At 34.7% G+C, this 19,923-nt stretch overlaps 1 long non-coding RNA gene across 1 annotated transcript in view; it reads right to left on the reverse strand.

Moving 5' to 3' along the window:
* Positions 1-19,923, reverse strand: part of LOC144333585 (uncharacterized) — a 125,861-nt gene that overhangs the window by 1,184 nt on the left and 104,754 nt on the right. Inside the window, exon 3 of the long non-coding RNA XR_013402342.1 lies at positions 4,164-4,274. This is a non-coding gene — a long non-coding RNA (uncharacterized LOC144333585). The remainder of the gene's footprint in view (positions 1-4,163; positions 4,275-19,923) is intronic.

Below are 19,923 nucleotides of genomic sequence, written 5' to 3' on the forward strand. Positions count from 1 at the left end.
GTTTCAAAGAAGAATATCTACAATTATTTGCAAAAACTGTTAAAATACTTCATCTTTTTCCAATTAGACATCTTTGTGAGGCCAGATTTCCTTCATACACTTCAATGAAAACAACATAGCATAGCGAATTGAATTCAGAAGCAGACACGAGAATATAACTCTCTTCCATTAAGACAGGCATTAAAGACATTTGCAAAAGAGAAAATCAGGCTTGTCATTAAATCTTGCTTTGGAAAACAATTATTTTATCTATAAAAGTACATTACTCATGTTAGCATATAATTGATTTATCTTTCCTATTTAAGAATGAATTGATACATACGTATTTTAAAAAATTTCTGCTTTAATTTCCAATATCGTAAGACAATACGGATATCAAAAGAAATAAACTATACAAATAAAAACTACTTGGTGTATTCAGTAAATTTTAGAGTGTAAACATGTCTTGAGGCCAACAGATTCGAGAAATGCTGGTTTAGACAACTAAGGTGTAAATTCAGGGAATTTATAATCAGTATTTTTAATTAATCTTTAATAAAATGTTAGTTCAGTAAGAGTTTTGAGAGATGTGGAATTTGGAGATTGGGCTTGAGTCTATGACAGTCAATGTATACTCAGAATGTAAGTCTAAAAGAGAAATTTGCCAAAATTCAAATGAACAATGAAGGGTGGTAGATACAACATTCTACTCTATGCCCTTGATAGTGACCTTCCATTTAAGGATAAATATACAGGGGAAAATAGAGAGTTTTCAAATATTTCTGCTTGCTATACTCAATAAGACAGATGACCACTTCAGAGAGAAATCTGACAAAATTTAACACAAGTGTAGATACATATGCCATGAAATCCAGTAATTCTATTTCTCAGAATGTATTCATGATAAAATTTATACACATGTGCAAAAGATATTTGTATGAACATATTAATTGAAGTGCAATTTGTAACAGCAAAATAAATTCTATCCCTCAGGAAGGTCAGGAATAAATAGAGTTTGTTAATATAATGGAATTTTATTTGCAATTTAAAATAAATGAACCAGTCCTATATGTATTAAGTTAATAAGCCTGAAGAATTGTCATAAGTACAAAAGAAGTTTGCAAAAGGTTATATACAGCAACATACCATTTGTGCAGTTGTTTAAAATATATGATATAAAGCATATGCAAAGTTTTAAAATACTTGCAAAAATAGGACTAAACATGAATATTATGATTTGTGAAATATTATTTTTCTTTTATTTTTTCTGTTTATTTCTTTTTTCTATGATTACCATAAATTACTCTTCTTACTCTTATTTTTATTTCTACTGTTATACTTTCTCCTGTCATTACTAATTTCATATGTATATAACATTTCAATATTGAAATTTACTTTCTCAGAAAACTGCATTAGATTTTCAAGACAATCAGATGAGTGAACCCCATTTTTCAGTAGAGAAGTCAGACTGGGGTGTCTTAATCACCCCAAGAGACATGAAGTGACATTGCCAAGGTCACATACCCAATAAGTGTTAGAGTCAGAATAAAACACAGGTTTAATGATGATAAATTGATGGTTTTTTACTTGCTATGTCTGCATGTTAGAAAGACATACACGTGATAATTCAGTAAGTATTTTTATTGGCAGATAAAAACAATAATACTAAGACATGAATAATCAATGTTTACAAAACACTATCTTCTAGGCATGGCTTAGGTGCATTATATTAATCACTTGATCCTCACAACTTTGCAGGGAATCTGCTATTATTATCTGACTATGACAGATAAGGAAACAGGCGCAGAACATTTGAGAAATTGTCCAAAGCTCTGTAGAGAGAAGTGGCTGTGCTGAAATTTGAATCCAGGGAGTACGACTCTAGAGGCCACACTCCTAACTACTACTATAATACATTATCCTGCCTCATAAAACAGCTTTTTTGTTTCAAATCCTCCCAGAAGAACTGATACAGCACAGAATTCTCTGAAGATGCTTTTACACTCTGATGCAATTTTAGCAAAAGGTATCCTGTGCGGACTTCTTCTTAACACTGCTAATTTAGTTCCATTTTGCAGAGTTGGTCAGCGTACTAAATAATTCTTTTGGCAGTACAAGCAAACACCCTCAAATTTAGCCATCTTAATAATTATTTGAAAACTTTCTCTCAAATTTTGTTTCTATCCTCGACGGGCATTTTCTTGCTGTTTTACTTTTCTTTTTTTCTAAAGAAGATAGTGTAAGTATTCCACACAACACAATTAAATTCCTAATTTTAAATGAGGTTTAAACAGGAGAAGTACAAGGAGAAGAAGAAGCAGAAGAAGAAGAAGAAGAGAAAGAAGATTATACAAGCATAAAGAGCCTATCTGTTAATATTTCTTTTGTTGAATATTTATTTTGATATATTTGTAAGAAAGTATAAATATTCAGTGTTCAAAATAACTTTATAGATAAATGGTACTGCAATTTTGGTAACATCTTTTGACATGAATGTTGGATTCATTCATGAATATGAATTCCATCCGGAAATGGGCCTTTTGTATGAGTTAAAATTCAAAATTAACAAAACCAGTCAAACACCATGTACTCTGACCTTAAGTCCTCCTGAGAAATGACCACTGTTACCAATTTTTAGAGGTGTGTTTTTAAATAAAGTAAATGCCTATATTTGTTAGTCTTCATTTTCTCTGCAAAGTTCTACACTTTTTTTGTCTCCTTAAAAAATCTTTAAATTTATCTTGGGGTGTGTGTGTGTTTGTATACATATATATATATATATATATATATATATATATATATATATGTAGCTCTTTTTAGTAGCTACATAACATTCTCTTTATGATGTACTCTAATTTCACTAGTCAACTATTCGTGGATTATATAGCTTATTAAAAGTGTTTGACTAAGTTACTATTATCAACAAAGTTTCAGTGAATTTTACACTTATAATTTGCATGCATGCATGTAAGCAAGCTTATTTGTGGGATGAATTTATAATACAATCTGGGTTAACTTCCGGGTAGAAAAAAAATGATCTTTTACATTTATTTAAAAAATCTATTTCTTGTTCATGGCTGTCAACATATGTAATAGTGATGCCGAAGCTCTTTCTGGTGACTTTGTAAGTGGGTGTGGGTTGTTAGCTCTGTGACAACTCGTTGTCTCCCCATTGTCTTCTTTGCCTCTTAATTCTGCACAGTGTGGAGTCTCCCTAACTGGTAGTGGGAAGGGAAGCCAAGTATTCTTTTTAATTGGCTTGCCTCTTAGGCTGCAACAGAGTTCTCCAGTGATCCAGATCATTACTAGTGCAGATCACTAATCTTGACATTTATTTGATCCAATAATATTGCATTTGCCATCTCACAGTCTTCTCCATGCCCTTAAAGAACCATTTGAGTGGTTCTTGAGAGACCTCTGGCTAGGCAAGAGAGGTAGAAGATGGATTTAAAATGCTTTGCCAAGCACAACTTGATTGCATTTTTTTTCTCCCAGAAATCTGCAGTCAAAGGATGCTGTATCTACAGTTGGCATTGAGCACTGAGACTTCAAATATACAAAACCAAAAATATTAATTTTTCTGTAATTCCCAACACTGTATTTTGCTGTCTTTTAAAATTGTATTCTATGTTGTAAGTTGTAAATATACAAAAATACCTCAGTGAAGGCATTTTCCATAGCAGATTACAACGAAAAACATAAAGGTGGCATGAAAGTATTTAAAGTGAGAGTAGTGAGTGTTAAAAGAAATGTTGGCATTAGTAACACTACCCACTTTATTAGATACTATATTCAAGATAAAATAAAATGTCAAAGTTTGCTGAGTGGCAAAGGTTAAACACAAAGTTCCTCTTGTTGCTACCTGTCTATGGAGTGAACTGGATAAGGGCTTGTGATCCATTGAAAGGGATCAAACATATTATAAAAGGAGGTCAATGAAGGAAAACAGGGTGACTGTCAATTTCAGATAGGAAACCACATGCCATCTTTGACCTTGAAATGTGCAGTAGGAGCGTTGAACATCAAGCAGGGGTTATATTCTTAGTTTTTATTCTCTTTGCAAAATATATCTTTGATGATTTTGTCATTTTTGGACTTTTATAAATACATATTTTCCTGTAGCAGTTTGTCCTGAAAGCAAAGTACAATTATACGCAAATAGTGAAATCTTTCTATCTACTTACCAATCTATCCATCTAGCCATCTGCATATATCTTTGACAAGAATACCACCTATTTCAATGTATTTTCCTTAATAATTCCACAATGGATCAGTACATATAGTGTTCAGTAGTTCTGGGTAAAATAAAGAAAGAAAACATGTATTGGTTTCTCCTATTAACCTAATTGTTACTAAGTGTTCTGCACTTTTAATCTCATTTAACCCTCACCCAGCACTGTAAGAGGCGATCATTAGCCTATCATTTATTAATAAGAAAATGCAGACTGAGATAAATTAACTAATTTTTATAAGACCACAAAGATAATAGGAGGCACAGAAGAATTTGAACCCATTTGTGTCTATTTCTGACCCCTTGGTCTCGTCTCTTCTCCACGTATGTATAAAAATGATGGCATTGATTATGATGACCGCCAATTTTTTATCACTTGCAAAGTACCAGGTCTCAAGTGCTGCACTGACACTGTCTCTAACAGTCCTCACAAAGAAACTATTATTGTTACCATTTTATAAAGGAAGGGGTCATGTCCAGGAAAATAAGACTGATTTCCCAAATCCACACAGAGAGGGAAAGAAGAAGTAATTAAACTCTTTGTTGAACAGTATTTCTGTTGAGTAGATGGAGGTTACAATTTATGGAAAGTGGAAGCAGAATTAGAAGCAACTGCTCACTTTTAACAAAAAGGGTTAGGTCTCCATTACGTGAATTTTACACTAACATTGTATTTTTGCTGACTATAAAGTATAGTATGTTTTAAAATACTGTCATTTTGTACCAAACATTTATTTCTCTAATCCTTTTGAATCCTAATAGAGATTATTTGATATTCTACTATTATGAAAATAGTCCTGTGAAAAAAAGAATTATGGTTGCATTTACAGTATCAGTGATCTTACTGTTCTCATCATTCTTACACTTTGAAAACTATCTTTTCTACAGTTTGAGATTCTCTTTTCACTTGCAAGTCATAAGTATCCGAAATAATTCACATAAACACTACATAGTGTTCCTTTAAGAGAGTGACTTAATTTCTACACAAGAATTGAAAGATATATATGTGAAAAAGTTAAAGTATTGGAGATATTTTATTTCCTTTTATTAAATTGTGTAATGCATTAGGATAAAAAGATACATTTTACACATTCTTAAGAATTTTTCCACCAATGCAATGAGACAAGATATTTTAGAGGCTGGGCGCAGTGGCTCACGCCTGTAATCCCAGCACTTTGGGAAGCCGAGGCGGGCAGATCATGAGGTCAGGAGATCGAGACCATCCTGAATAACACAGTGAAACCCTGTCTCTACTAACAATACAAAAAATTAGCCAGGCGTGGTGGCGGGTGCCTGTAGTTCCAGCTACTTGGGAGGCTGAGGCAGGAGAATGGTGTGAACCCGGGAGGCGGAGCTTGCAGTGAGCAGAGACCCTGCCACTCTACTCCAGCCTGGTCGACAGAGTGAGACTCCCTCTAAAAAAAAGAGATATTTTATAAAATGTCGTGTTAGATAAGGCACTTCCAAGTTCAATCAGTGTGATACGATATACTTTAATTACTGTTGTTAGCAAATCAATAACACATTTGTTAGTGAAATTGTGGGACTGATCTGTAAATGAAGATACGGTACTTCAGAAAGTTGTATAAATAACTGTTTAAATGTCATGGTTCACAAAAATGTTTCATCATTCTATCCTTTACCAAGTTTTATACAGATAATATATAATATTAATAGAAGTTTATTTTAAAATCAGAAGAAATTTGCATTCAGGATTCCCTTCTGCCATCCCATTTCCTTGACTTGTCTTTTCAGCTGTCTCCGGGTCCCCAAGCACCTAGTCTTCTTTTTGGCAATGTTTCCATGAGAGATCTTAGAACTCCTGCTCTCAGTTAGAACATTGAATTTGTAAACGTACAGAGGTAAGTTCCTGGAGATAAATAAGGTGAAAAGAAACTCACCGCATCCATTAGTCCACTGTACAATTTAATGTATTTTTATTTATTTTATGCTACGTTATGAAGAAATGGCATCAGAATGATGAGTTAGAAAAATTCTTTCTTTCATTCAATATAGTTATCTCCATCCTCACTTTCATCACTGGCTTGGCTGGCATTTTGTAGTTACTGAGAGCCATACCTTTTAAAATTGTAACTAAGCTCCATACAGCTTCTGGGTACTGTGAAGTTGGCAACCTGTAGACTGGGTTCTAAATGAAGCTCACTATCTACTGAATGATTATGCATCAATTGTCCTCAGTAGAAGTAGCTGTAGGAAGGGATGGAGCCACTGGATAACTCCCTGCAAGTAATTTTACTACTCTGGGTATTAGTTTAATTATTGGAATATATTTATAGGAAGGATTGGATCTTTATATTTCTAAGATTTTATGATTCTAAATGATGAACGTAGGGACTAAGGATTTTAACAGGTAATAGACACACTGCACAACAGGAGAGAATGCTTCAATTTGGAAAACTCTGATTTATGGATCAGAACTAACAGATATGCCATACTTACAAATTGTATGATTTAACTTTGCAAGCAGTAGTGTTACATGGAAATTTACAGCATTGAATGCATAAGCTAGAAAAGAAGAAAAACCTAAAATCAGTAGTCTAATGCCCACCTTAGAAAACTAGAGAATGAAGAGCAATATAAGCCTAAAGCAAGCTGAAGAAATAGTAAGAATTAGGACAGGAATCAATGAAATTAAAAAATTAAAAACATTAAATCAGTGACAAATTTTTTTAAAAGTTAGTTCTTTGATAACATCAATAAAATTGATGCATAACCTATATAGCTCTTTTATATAGGAAACATGCATTTTTATGAAGAAGTTTTTAGTCTATGGGGAGAAAACATGAGGCAGCAAGATCATTGTCAGAATCTGGATGAGACAGTCACTGAAATAACTCATTCAATAATAGTATTGTCTCAATAGAAACTTAATTGCTAATATTTTAAGTATTTTAGCAATTCAGAATGTCATATTACAAGGCCTCCTCATTTTATATTATGAGATTTTCAGAAAACAGTTCTGAAAATAAGATGATATAAATGGCAGTCAGAAAAAAAATAAAGATAAAAGCCAAGCACGGTGGTTCATGCCTGTAATCCTATCACTTTGGGAGGCCAAGCCTGGCAGATCACCTGAGGTCAGGAGTTCAGGACCAGCCTGGCCATCACGGTGAAACCCCATCTCTACTAATCTCTACGAAAAATACAAAAATGAGCCTGGCATGGTGGCAGGCTTCTGTAATCCCAGCTACTCAGGAGGCTGAGGCAGGAGAATCTCTTGAGCCCAGAAGGTGGAGGTTGCAGTGAGCTGAGATGGCACCACTGCACTCTAGCCGGAGCGACAGAGCAAGACTCCATTTCAAAAAAAAAAAAAAAGACATTAAGTAAGAAAATATAAAAACATATGCACACTCTAGGTAGATGATATAAATACAAGCACAATTATAAATATTTTCCTTGGGCAAATAGAGGAAACTTAAGACTTGTAGTTAAGCTAACTCCACTATTCACTACAGGTATGAGAAAGATCAGACCATAACAAACATATCACATTCAGGGAAAAATACATAAGTCAATTTGGGCCAATGAGACCCAATAGACATTAGCTGAGGACTTTAGAAGTGAAGGTTCATTTCTTTTCCTCAAAAGCTACCTAAAAAGATTCATTTTCTTGATGATAATGCATTGGAAAAAAGTGTAATAATGATAAAAACAAATGTTCACCAGACCATTCACTGTGTGCCTGGTGCTATCATATGTGACTGTTGATACATTAACTCAGTCTTCATAGTCAGGTTGTGAAGACTTTACTTCATGTCACTGATAGGCTCTCAGAAATTGCAACTTGAGGTGAAATGAGGTATAATGCAACCAATGATTTTTCTCATCTATGTCATAACTAAAAACATGAAGGGAAACAATGTTATCTGAGGATGGGGTGTACATTCTTTGGTTAAAGTCGCAGTTTCCAAGAACCTATCAGTGATGTGAAGGAAGGACTTACTATGATCCAAAATTGAGTGGCAAGGAAGTAGAGGTGGGATTTGATCCCTTCAGTCTTATTCCAGAGTCTGCGTCCTTTACAATTGTGCTGTAGTAATTCTCATCAGGTACTAATACAGTCACATATACCATGTGATGTTTCTCTACACTGGAAATCAAAAATATTCAAATACAGAATGCTATATTCCTAGACAGAATAACTCAATATTATTAGAATGCCATTTTATATTATTATATGCTTAATATAATATGAATAAGATAATCAGGAGTTTTCCTGACCACCCCCCACCCCAAGAAAAAGTAGACTATGAAACTAACAATATACATAATCTTGAAAAGAAGAAATATGGCCTACTGGTTATTTAAAACTATCTTAAAACTACAATCATTGAGCAATATGATAGCAGTGCAAGCATAAAGATAGATGAGTATAGAAATTCCAGAAAGACATGTGCTTCTTCTAGGTGAGTAAAGACCAATAGCAATTTTTGTACCATGGGCCAGTGGTCCAATATTGGTATAAAAGCAGCTGCCATAGTTAGGGAGACTTTTCTAAGACTAGAAATATATGTATATGCATATGCATATGCATATGTATATGTAGAGTCAAACTTTTAAGGACTGTGTGGGCAAATACATTAATCAAAATTAATTCTACCAACTAGGGTCAGTGGCTGCTAGCGATGAGGCCAGAAAGCAGAAAGACATCTTGTATTTTCATGGAGCATGGGATTAAGAACTCTTTGGGAGGAAGGATCCTGACCTCACATTCATCATAGCTCAAATCAGAGGAAAAGAGAAAATATTAAAGCTGTGTTCTAGTTCCCGCCCAGCTCAACTCCAGCTAAGATTCAAAAGAAAAGTTCCTCAATACAGGTGCCTATGGGGGTAAAAAAGGTATTTATTTCTGTCTCTACTGTTTTTTAAAATGTGTGGTGTCTACCATAAAATAAAATGTTTATCAGGTAGGTGAACAAGCAAGGAATTGTAACCGATAGTCATAAAAAGAAACCACCCGTATAGGGAGATGTATAGAAGGCTCAGCTATTGAAATTACCAGAAAAGAACTTCAAAATAACCCATTTAAAAGTTAGATAACAAGCGTGAACAGAGGACTTTCAGCAGAGAGAAGTAACATAAAAATGAACCAAATGGAAATTTTAAGAATCATAAAACAGAGAACAACAATTCAGTCGGTGGGCTTAAAAACCAATTGCATCAGCAGAGGAAAGAGTCAGTGAATTTAAGTAAAGCATGGCACAGATTATCCAATATGAAACACAAAGAGAAAAAAATAGAAAATAGAAAAACAGAAACAGTCTGAAGTTTGTTAAACATTATCAAGTGTTTCAATATTTGCTCTATGGGAGTTCCAAAATGGGAGGAAAAAAAGAATAGTCCAGAGGCAATATTTAGGAAATAATAGCTGAAGATTTCACAAAATTAACAAAATCCATCAGGCCACAGAGACAGGAGAACAAATACACATTTTAAAACCCTACAATTTACTACATTGTAGTCAAGCAGCAGAAAACAAAATAAAGACAACATATTTAAACTAGCCAGATACAATAGGGTAATTCCATTCAATGAAACTCAAAGATAAAGACAACATATTTAAACTAGCCAGATAGGGTAATTCCATTCAATGAAACAAAAGAAAGAATATTTATCATCAGAAATTACAAAACCTAGGAGACAACAGCATAAAGTTTTTAAAGTGCTGAAAAAGAAGCGTGTAACTAGAATTCTATAACCAGTGAAATTATCTTCTAAAAATAAAAGTGAAAAAATATATTTCAGAAAAAAGGTGAAATAATTCATCATCATGAAAATGTGCGCTATAATAAATACTAAACGAAGTTTAGTCTGAAGAGAAATGATTCCAGAAGAGTAATTTTGAAAGAAGAAATGAAGAGCCAAAGTAGTAATAAATATATGTAAAAATGCTTTCTAAGAATTTCATTAAGAGATGATTGATTCTTTAAAGAAAATATAGCATGCCTGTAATCCCAGCACTTTGGGAGGCCAAGGCAGGTGGGTCAACTGAGATCAGGGGTTCAAGACCAGCCTGACCAAAATGGTGAAACCTTGTCTCTATTAAATACAAAAAATTAGCTGGTGTGGTGGTGCATGCATGTAATCCCAGCTACTTGGGAGGCTGAGGCAGGAGAATCAGTTGAACCCCGGAGGTGGACGTTGTAGTGAGCCGAGACTGCACCACTGCACTCCAGCCTGGGCAACAAGAGAGAAACTGCATCTCAAAAAAAAAAAAAGTAGTAGGAAAATATTGTATGGCTTATAATATAACTAGAAGAAAGACATACGCCAGTCTTCACAGAAAGAGTGAGAGGGGTTAAATGGAGGATGACTTTTGTGCAATTCTTACGTTATTTGTAAAATGGTAAACTATTAATTCAAGGCATACTGTGATGATCTCAGGATTCAATATATAATATATATTTATAACATATATACTGATGGATAGATTGTAAAATAATCTACTAAAGGTACTGTCAGGAAACATCACACGAATAATTTGTGGCCAATAAAGTACATCATTGCAAACAAACAAAATTTAAAGAGATACAGGGCTAATAAGCAAATAATACACTTTTTAAAAAGTGATCTATTCACAAGATCGTACCCCTTCCAGCCATTGCAGGGACAAACTGGGATGCCATTGCTCCCAACAGTTACCTGAGAAGGGAGTTTGGAGCTCATAATTGGTTTGAGATCACCACTGCCAAAGATCTTATAAAGCTCCAAAATTCTTCGATCATAGGGGTCAATTCTAAAATTCCTGGGTTTAGAAATCAAGATACTTGCTTTATACTTCCCACTGAAACGCACCAAAAAGATGTGGATTCCAACCCAAAGGAGTTAGACAGAGTGCCCAAGCCCTATATTATGTCCAGGCATGAATTGGTGAGCCCTGCTGCTATCCACAGAGAATACAAATTTTAATATCTAGCATAAATAATCTCTGAACAAAGACTTCAAGGAAATAGAGCTAACAATGCAATAGAGAAAATAAAATGAAATATGAAAAGTTTCCAATAAATTCTAAAAAGATAGAAAAAGAGAAAGAAAAGAAGAAAGAACAGATGGAAGAGAAAACGACTTGTGAGGTGGTTGATGGAAACAAGTCACTGCAGTAACTACATTAACGTGATAGTAGATTCTCTGATGACCTCTATGTTCCCTGCTTTCTGGTGTTCATGCCCTGGTATGATCCTCCCACCCCTTTCTTGAGTGTGGGAGACCTATACATTGTTTCTAATGAATATGCAAAGATGATGAGCTACCACTCCCATGACTATGTTATGTGACACAAAAACCCACCTTGTTATTGTTAGCACACTTGCTCTACAGACTCCCTCTCCCTAGCTAGGTTTGAAGACTAAGTGACCATACTGGGAGGCTCTCTTGTTAAGGAACCAATAGAAACCTCTAGGAGCTAGAGCAACCTCCAATCAACAACCAGCAAAAAACCACAACTCTCCTGTAACTACAAGTAAACAAATTCTGCAAACACCTTGAGAAAGCTTGGAAGCAGATTCTTTCCCAACTGAGCCTCCAGATGAGAACACAACATTGCTGACACCTTGACTGCCACCTTGTGAAACCCTCAGCAGAAGACCAGACTAAGCCATGCACAAACTCCTTATACATAGATAACAAATATGTGCTGTCTTAAGCTACTAGTTTGTGGTAATTTGTTAGGCAGCAATCTATTACTAACATGTGTACGTAGATAAACATTTCAGTTAGAAGGTAGAGATTGTCAGGTTGTGTTTAAAAGAAAATGAGTTAGCAGCCTTGTAAAAAAGGCTGTTTACAAGACATGCACTTTAACTAGAAAGAGGAAGATATGTTGAAAGTAAAAAGATGAAAAAAAAAAAAAAAACATGCTAAAGCTAATCATAGGGGAAATCTAATAATAAGAAAGCCAGTGTGACTATGTTAGTATCAGATAAAGTAGACTTCAAGATAAAGACTATTACTCAAAATGATCATTTTATAATGTCAAAAAGGTCAATCTATAAAGGAGACATGATAATAAAAGCTTTTATACATTTAGTGACAAAGTCTAAAAATACTAAAACTAAAAATTAATTGAGAAAAACAGAAAAGCATATAAAGAAATCTCTAGTAATAATTGAAGAAAAAGGTAGATTTTTTTTGAGTAATTGGTACAAGTAGACAAAAAATATAGACTTATGTAAAAGATTTTAACATCTCTATTAACGAGTTTGGACTAACTGATGCTTATAGAACCCTACTCTCAAAGGTAACAGAATAAACATTAATCTCAGGCACACATAAATTAATTAAAAAATGAGCTAAAACTTAATACATTTTAAATATTAAGTTTTGTAGAATCTGATCTCTGATCAAAATGAAATTAAACTAGAAATCAGTAGCTAAAAGATAATCAAAAAAATTCCCAGATGCTTGTAAATTAGGCGACACACTTCTAAAACACTATGGGTCAACACAAACACAAAAAAACCTGTGTATGAATGTTCATAGTGGCGTTATTTATAGAAGTCAAGAAGTGAAATCCCCAAATGTCTGCCAGTTGAAGAATAAAGAAAATGTGAGCTATCTATATACAATACATTATTATTTGGCAATAAAAATGTAGTACTGATAGATGCTGCAACATGAATGAACCTCAAAAACATTGTGCTAAGTGAAAGAAGCCAGTCGCAAAACAGTGCATATTGTATGATTACATTAATATAAAATGTCCAGAATAGACAAATCCATAGAAACAGAAAGAGATTAGCAGTTGCCAGGGTTTGCAGGAAAGAAGGAATAGGAAATGACTGCTAATTGGGACAAGATTTCTTTTGGGGGTGATGAAAATATTCTAAAATTAGATTTAATGATGGTTGTACTTCTGGGCATTTTACACCAAAAAGGATTAATTTATTCTGAGTAAAATATATCTTAATAAAGCTATTGTTGTTTTAATCACAGTGAAAATTATTAAATATTTTGAACTGAAAAATAAAAAAGGCAAACCACTTTAGGATGTATGGGATAAAGTTAAGTCAGTGCTTAAAAACAAATACATAGATTTAAATGCACATATTTAAGAAAGGAAAATGTTTAAAATCATTTATCTAAGCTTCCACCTCAAGAAGAAATGAAACAGATTCAATCAAAGACAGGAAATAAAAAAATAAGAACAAATAAAATTCAACAGAAAACAGACAAATAATAGCAACATGAACAAAACTAAATGTAGGTTCTTACATAAATTGATAAAACTGATAAATTTCTAGCCAAATATCAATAAAAAGACAAAAAGCACAGATTAGCAATACTAAAGAAAGAGGGATGTAACTACATGCATTATAAAAGGTTAATAAGGGAATATTATAAAACAAACGTATGCCAACAAATTCAACAATGCAGATGAAAGAAATAAGCTCCCTGAAAAACACAACTTACCAAATGGACACAAAAGTTCAAGATACAAGTGTAGTTAATATTAAAACATCTTTGGGTAATGGAATCTATTAAAAACTAAAAATAAAAATAGAAGAAATAATAAGGGAAAGACTGATCAATTTGCCTACCTGAATAGTAACGATGCCTATAACAATTTATGCCAGATATTTATTATTTCTGATACTTTTCATTACTTCTTGAAGATCTGAGTTTTCATTTGGCAATATTTCTCTTCACCCTAAAGAACTTAGTTTGGAACTTCTTGTAGTACGTATTTCAGGAAAAGTTTCCTTAGTGTTATTTTATCTAAAGATATTATATTTTACCTTGTATTATATAAAAATAGTTTTACTTTTCCTGGGTATAGAATGCTGGGTTAATGGTTACAGTCAATCCATTTGTCTCATGTGTGTTTGTGTGTGTGTGTTTGTATGTGTGTGTACATATGCATACACATATATATCATTGGAATTTAATAAACAGTATGCTTAATTTTATTCATTTGATCTTATTTCATGGCTTAATTTGTAGTTTCCCTTTGTCATTTTAAAAAAAGTGTATCGAGTCTCCTTTATGTGCCAAGATTTTCCAGAATCTTAAGATATATCAGAGAACAAACAAGAGAAAAATATCTGCCTTTATAGAACTTACATTCTAGTGGTGGCCAATCACTCTATTTTCCTCTTTTTAATTAGTATATTCTCTTCTATTATTTCATTTCTTTAGTAGTGAAATTACTTTCCCCATCATTTGTAATCATACACACAGTTCTCTGGTATTATGTGAAAACACAATGCTGCCTATTTGTGTCATGGAGCACCAACAAAGTGCTCCTTGTAAACCACAGTTTAACCCCATACAATAAGACGATGCCTTACAATATTCTTTCTTACTCCACCTCATCTTCTCTACTGTTGATGAGACCTGTGAAACTTTTAAATCTTCTCTTCCACCTTAACCCAACTCCTAATTCTCCCCAAGATAGTTCAATATGTTCTAGACTATCATAATAATCTCCCTGTCACTGCAATCCATTTTCTCCAGTTACTGATAGCTTGAGTTCTCAGCTGTGAATTACCTCTCTTTTCACTGATGTGCTTTCTCAAGTATTTTTCTCAAATGGTTTAGTTGAAATCAACATCTAGCCACACGTACATATCCTTCTTTTAATAGATATACTTTTTTTGATATTATCATTTTCTCTCAGCAATCTGCAAGTGGAATTTGCTGTCATTTACTTTTCAATATTTCAAAAACATGTCTGATTCCATTCGAATTATTTTTAGGAGCTCACATTTTCTATCTGGAAGTTCCCACATATTTTTCTCTTTATCCTTAAGAGGTCAAGAATCTTGTTAGCATATATATTTCTCATTACTACCTCAAGAAGCTTAATGCAGTTTTTCATTCTGGAGAAGCCAATCTTTCTCCAGATAATGGAAGCATCCTTCAGTCATTAAGATAGTTATTGTGTATCTCCCATCACACAGTTTCCTTTGTGTAAAATGTTTCCTTTTCACCTTTAAAACTCTCGTGATTTAGATGCTAAGTTTCTGAAATGGATCTTCCAGATTTCATAGCTTTCCCTTCAAATTTTCTCTTTGTTCATATTGTTGGCCTGTACTATGAGATAATATTATTTCGTTTACCTTTTCAGGCCACTAGTTTTAGTCTTAACAATAGTCATTCCATATTTCAACTCACCTACTGAATTTTCCACCTATTGGGTATCATAGATAAGGTTCTGGTGATGGGTACACTAAGAGCCCACACTTCACCACTATGCAATATATCCATGAAACACACTGTACTTGTATCCTTAAATGAATACAAATAAAATTTTAAAAATTAAATTTTTATTCTAGAAAGTCTTATTTTGCACTGGGCTACAATCATTGCAGTTGTTTTTTTACTATATTGTTGTCATACATTGTTGTTTGAAACCTCGACTGTCTCCATCAGAGATTATTTGTTGGTTGGTGAGTTGGTTGATTATTTGTTGGTTGGTGAATTGGTTGATTGGTTTTTGCCTGGTGATGGCTCTATTTAACCTCCCCTTGCTGGCTGCTTGTTTCCCAAGTATGTATGATTCTGATGTTTTCCTGTGATCTCTTTAGGAATCACCTTTGGTTGCTGAAGCATCCTAAGTGGAAGAACTCTCAGAGGAAACAGAAGTTAAATCACCATCTTCTTCTTCTGTGGCTAAACCTATAACAGTAGAAGGGCTGCAGGAGGAAAATTCCTATGACACGGTTTCCTCCTACTCTCTTAGCCTCTGGAGTAGGGATAACTCAATTCAACTTTTCTGCTCTGATTGGTATTTTGAAGGCCAAGGAAACAAGGCCCATGCATGCATGTACACGCGTGTGCATGCACACACACACATACACACACACACTCAGGTTCAATGTTCTCCCAATTCCCCAGCAGTTCACATATTTCTGTAGACCAAGTCCTTTCCAATATTCCCACAGTCTTTTTTCAGAGGCTCTCTTACCATGATCTAACCAAGCCCATGGAAGGAAAGCCCTTCACAAGTTTCTTTCTAAGGATTCCTCAACCCGCAGAGCTAAGGACTTCTCTCTGATCTGGGAATCTACTGCCTTTCTCAGCCATTTGGACGGGTGAGCCAGAGGTATTCCTGTTTAGAATGAAGAGAAAGTATGATGCTTTCTCCAAAGTTTTCCAGAATCTCTGTCTTTTATCTAAGTTCTTTCCTTATAATTTGCATTAAGATTTGTCAATATAATACCTTAAAATGATATAAAATTTGTCTTAATAATTCTTCATTACTGGGGAAGTCATCAATTCAATACATACAATTTTTTTCTGTGTTCCTTTTATAAATTGCCGTCTCTTGTCTATAGTTCAATTTTCTGCTATCTATGAAGTCAAAGAAAAGCACAACAAAATACATAATTAAATGCTAAGTGCTTTCAATGCTGTAGAAAATTATCTTAAGATGTCTCAATCTTCCTTGCAGGAAGCAGACAGATGCCTGCATAATTGAGACTATGCGTGGCTTCTCAATTCTTTCTAGAAATGAGAAGAAAGCAAGAGAGTGTTATAGACTTTGAATGGGTCAATGTCAATACTAATTTTTTAAAAGTATTTCTAATAAGATCAGAACCACTGCTACGAGTAAGGGATAATTTTACCAGAAAGGGATAATTTTGCCTGAGTTTTTGTAAGTACAACTGTAAAACAAACAAGAGTTATGGTAAAAAAAATGACCATAAACAAGCAACAGTCCACTAAATAAAAGGAGAAATAAGCAAGGATATAGAAAAACATTGGAAAAATGGTGTTAATAAGCTATGTTGCTTTGTTCTGTTCCACAACAATAATCTGAGTATTTATGTCTGTCAAGAATAGTTATTAGCACTTTCCTGGACACAAGCGTTGTGATCTAAATTAATAAGCGCACATAATTTAGTCCCATATTTCCATTAATTTATAGTTTACTGATTTGGGAACAGAGACATTTTTTTTTTTTTTTTATAAAAGATATTTTATTTTATTTTATTTTATTTTATTTTTTTTTAATTTATTTATTATTATTATACTTTAAGTTGTAGGGTACATGTGCATAACGTGCAGGTTTGTTACATATGTATACTTGTGCCATGTTGCTGTGCTGCACCCATCAACTCGTCATTTACATCAGGTATAACTCCCAATGCAATCCCTCCCCCCTCCCCCCTCCCCATGATAGGCCCCGGTGTGTGATGTTCCCCTTCCTGAGTCCGAGTGATCTCATTGGGGAACAGAGACATTTTATATATAGGACCAAGAAATACGTTGCATATCCTTCTCCTTTTTTGGAGGTAAAGCAATACTATAAAATATCATATTTCCCTACCATTGTTTTGCCATCATTATATCATGGAAAGCAGGTTGATGCAGTTAAACTTGCAAATCCCCCACACCATGTAAATTAATCCTCTAAGAAAGATCTGAAGGAAAATAGTATAATAAATGTAAAGGAGAAGTCAATGCTATAAACATCTATTCTCATGAAATGAAATATTTCTACTTTTTAAAATAAAAACTCTTTTATTACTAGTACACTTTGAAAGTGATGCTGTCTCTAATTTCAAAGAAAAAGAGTGAACAACAACAACAAAAAGAAAAGAAATGTAATAGCAAATTAATGGAAAAGCTATATATATAACTAACTTCAATATGTATCAAAAGTGAAAGCACTGTGGATAAGAAAACTCAGCCTCCTCAGACTTGTGTGTGATTTGACAGGGTGAATTCTGAGCTTGTGAGGTCTTGGGATTTAATTTCATGGCATGCATAAAAGTAATGCAAGCCCATTCATCCTAGAAACAAAACACTTGCCATCACAGAGGCTGCCTGATCCATGTAGCCTTATTATAGTCAGGTCTTTGGAGAGATCCCTCAGCACAGCTCTGTACATTTAAAGTGTGAAACTAGGGCCATTTCGAAGCTGACAAAATTTCATAAAACCAGATATTTCATTTTTCCTAGGCATATGTAATCCTCCCTCTGCTATTTCCAGGAGCTCAACTCTCAGTCTGAAGCCAGTTTTGTAAGGACTTACCTTACAAAATTCAAAACCGGGATTTTATTTTATTTTTATTTACTTTTTGAGACAAGGTCTCACTCTGATGCCCAGGCTGGAGTGCAGTGGCGTGATCTCAGCTCGCCGCAACCTCCGCCTCCTGGGTTCACGCCATTCTCCTGCCTCAGCCTCCCAAGTAGCTAGGATTACGGCCATGTGCCACCACACTCAGCTAATTTTTGTATTTTTAGTAGAGACAGAGTTTCCATGTTGGCCAGGCTGGTCTTGAACTCCTGACCTCAGGTGATCCACCAGTCTCAGCCTCCCAAAGTGCTGGGATTACAGGAGTGAGCCACTGTGCCTGGCGAAGAGTAGAATTTTAATAATTGCAGTTTCCAGTTATCCATTCATTCACTTAACACATATTTAGTAAATTTCTTCCTTGTGTATGATGTAAGGCTAAGTAAAAGTTTGTCAGAAATAAACGAGATGGACATAATCTTTGTCTCTTGGAGCTTTTGTCTAAGGACAGTAGGTGGGGTCAATGTTATGCAAATGATTAAAACTGTGGTAAGTAATAAAGGGAGAAGTACAAGGTACTACTTTGCACAAGGTATTGTAGAAATATATAGCATGAGTCTGATAGGAAGAACTAGGTAGGCTTATCAGATGTGATATTTAAGTGGCATTCTTTAGGATGTATAGGATGTGGCCAGGTGAAAGTTAGGATGAAGAGTTTTGTTTGTGTTTGTTTAGCAAATAGAAGAGCATGGCAAAGTCCCTAAGGTGAAGAGCAGCAGGTGATCTGCAAGGCTGCACCCTCTAGAGCATTGAGGGCCACAAGGGCACAAGTTGAGGCAGGCACTGAGTCTGTATTATGCAAGGAGTTACAGCCTGGATTATGGTTTGAGACCATTACCGAAAGTAACAAGATACTGCTAAATTAGGTTAGGTTCTAAATTGAGAAGTATTGGAGATTAGCATTTGAAAAGGATGTACCTGACTTGTAAGTAAAGATTGGGTTGGAGGGATAAAATCGCAGGTGTGTGATGCTGGTTAGAGGCTATTGCCATAGGCAAAGTGAAGATGATGGTGGCACAGCCTAAGGTGGCGATGGTGAATACAGAAATGGTATAATCTTGTTGAGAGTTACTTGGAAGTCAGAGTCACCATGATTTAGTGATAGATTAGAAGTGAGGGTTGAAGGAGTGGGAAGAGTTAAGAGTCACTTTTATATTTCTGGCATGAGCCATGAAGTGAACGGTGGCATTATTTACTGAAATAAGTGATTCTGCAGGGAATAGAGGAACAGATATTTGGGGAAAGAGCTTAGTTTTAGACACTAAGTTTCAGGTTTCTGGAGACTTCTCAGTGGGCACATCAATAAGGTTGCATATGAGCCTAGAATGTAGATGGGTTTGTTCTGAAAAGAAATATTTGGGCCAGGCACAGTGGCTCATGCCTGTAATCCCAGCACTGTGGGAAGCGGAGGCAGGCAGATCATCTGAGGTCAAGAGTTCAAGACCAGCCTGGCCAACCCCAACATGGTAAAACCCTGCTTTACTAAAAATACAAAAATTAGCCAGGCATGGTGGTGGGCATCTGTAATCCCAGATACTCGGGGGGAGATATCCAGATACTGAGGCAGGAGAATCGCTTGAACCCAGGAGGCAGAGTTTAAATTGAGCTGAGATCATGCCACTGTATTCCAGTCTGGGCGACAGAGCGAGACTCTGTCTCAAAAAAAAAAAAA

The sequence above is a fragment of the Macaca mulatta genome, chromosome 12 (assembly GCF_049350105.2).
Source record: "Macaca mulatta isolate MMU2019108-1 chromosome 12, T2T-MMU8v2.0, whole genome shotgun sequence".
NCBI lineage: Eukaryota > Metazoa > Chordata > Mammalia > Primates > Cercopithecidae > Macaca > Macaca mulatta.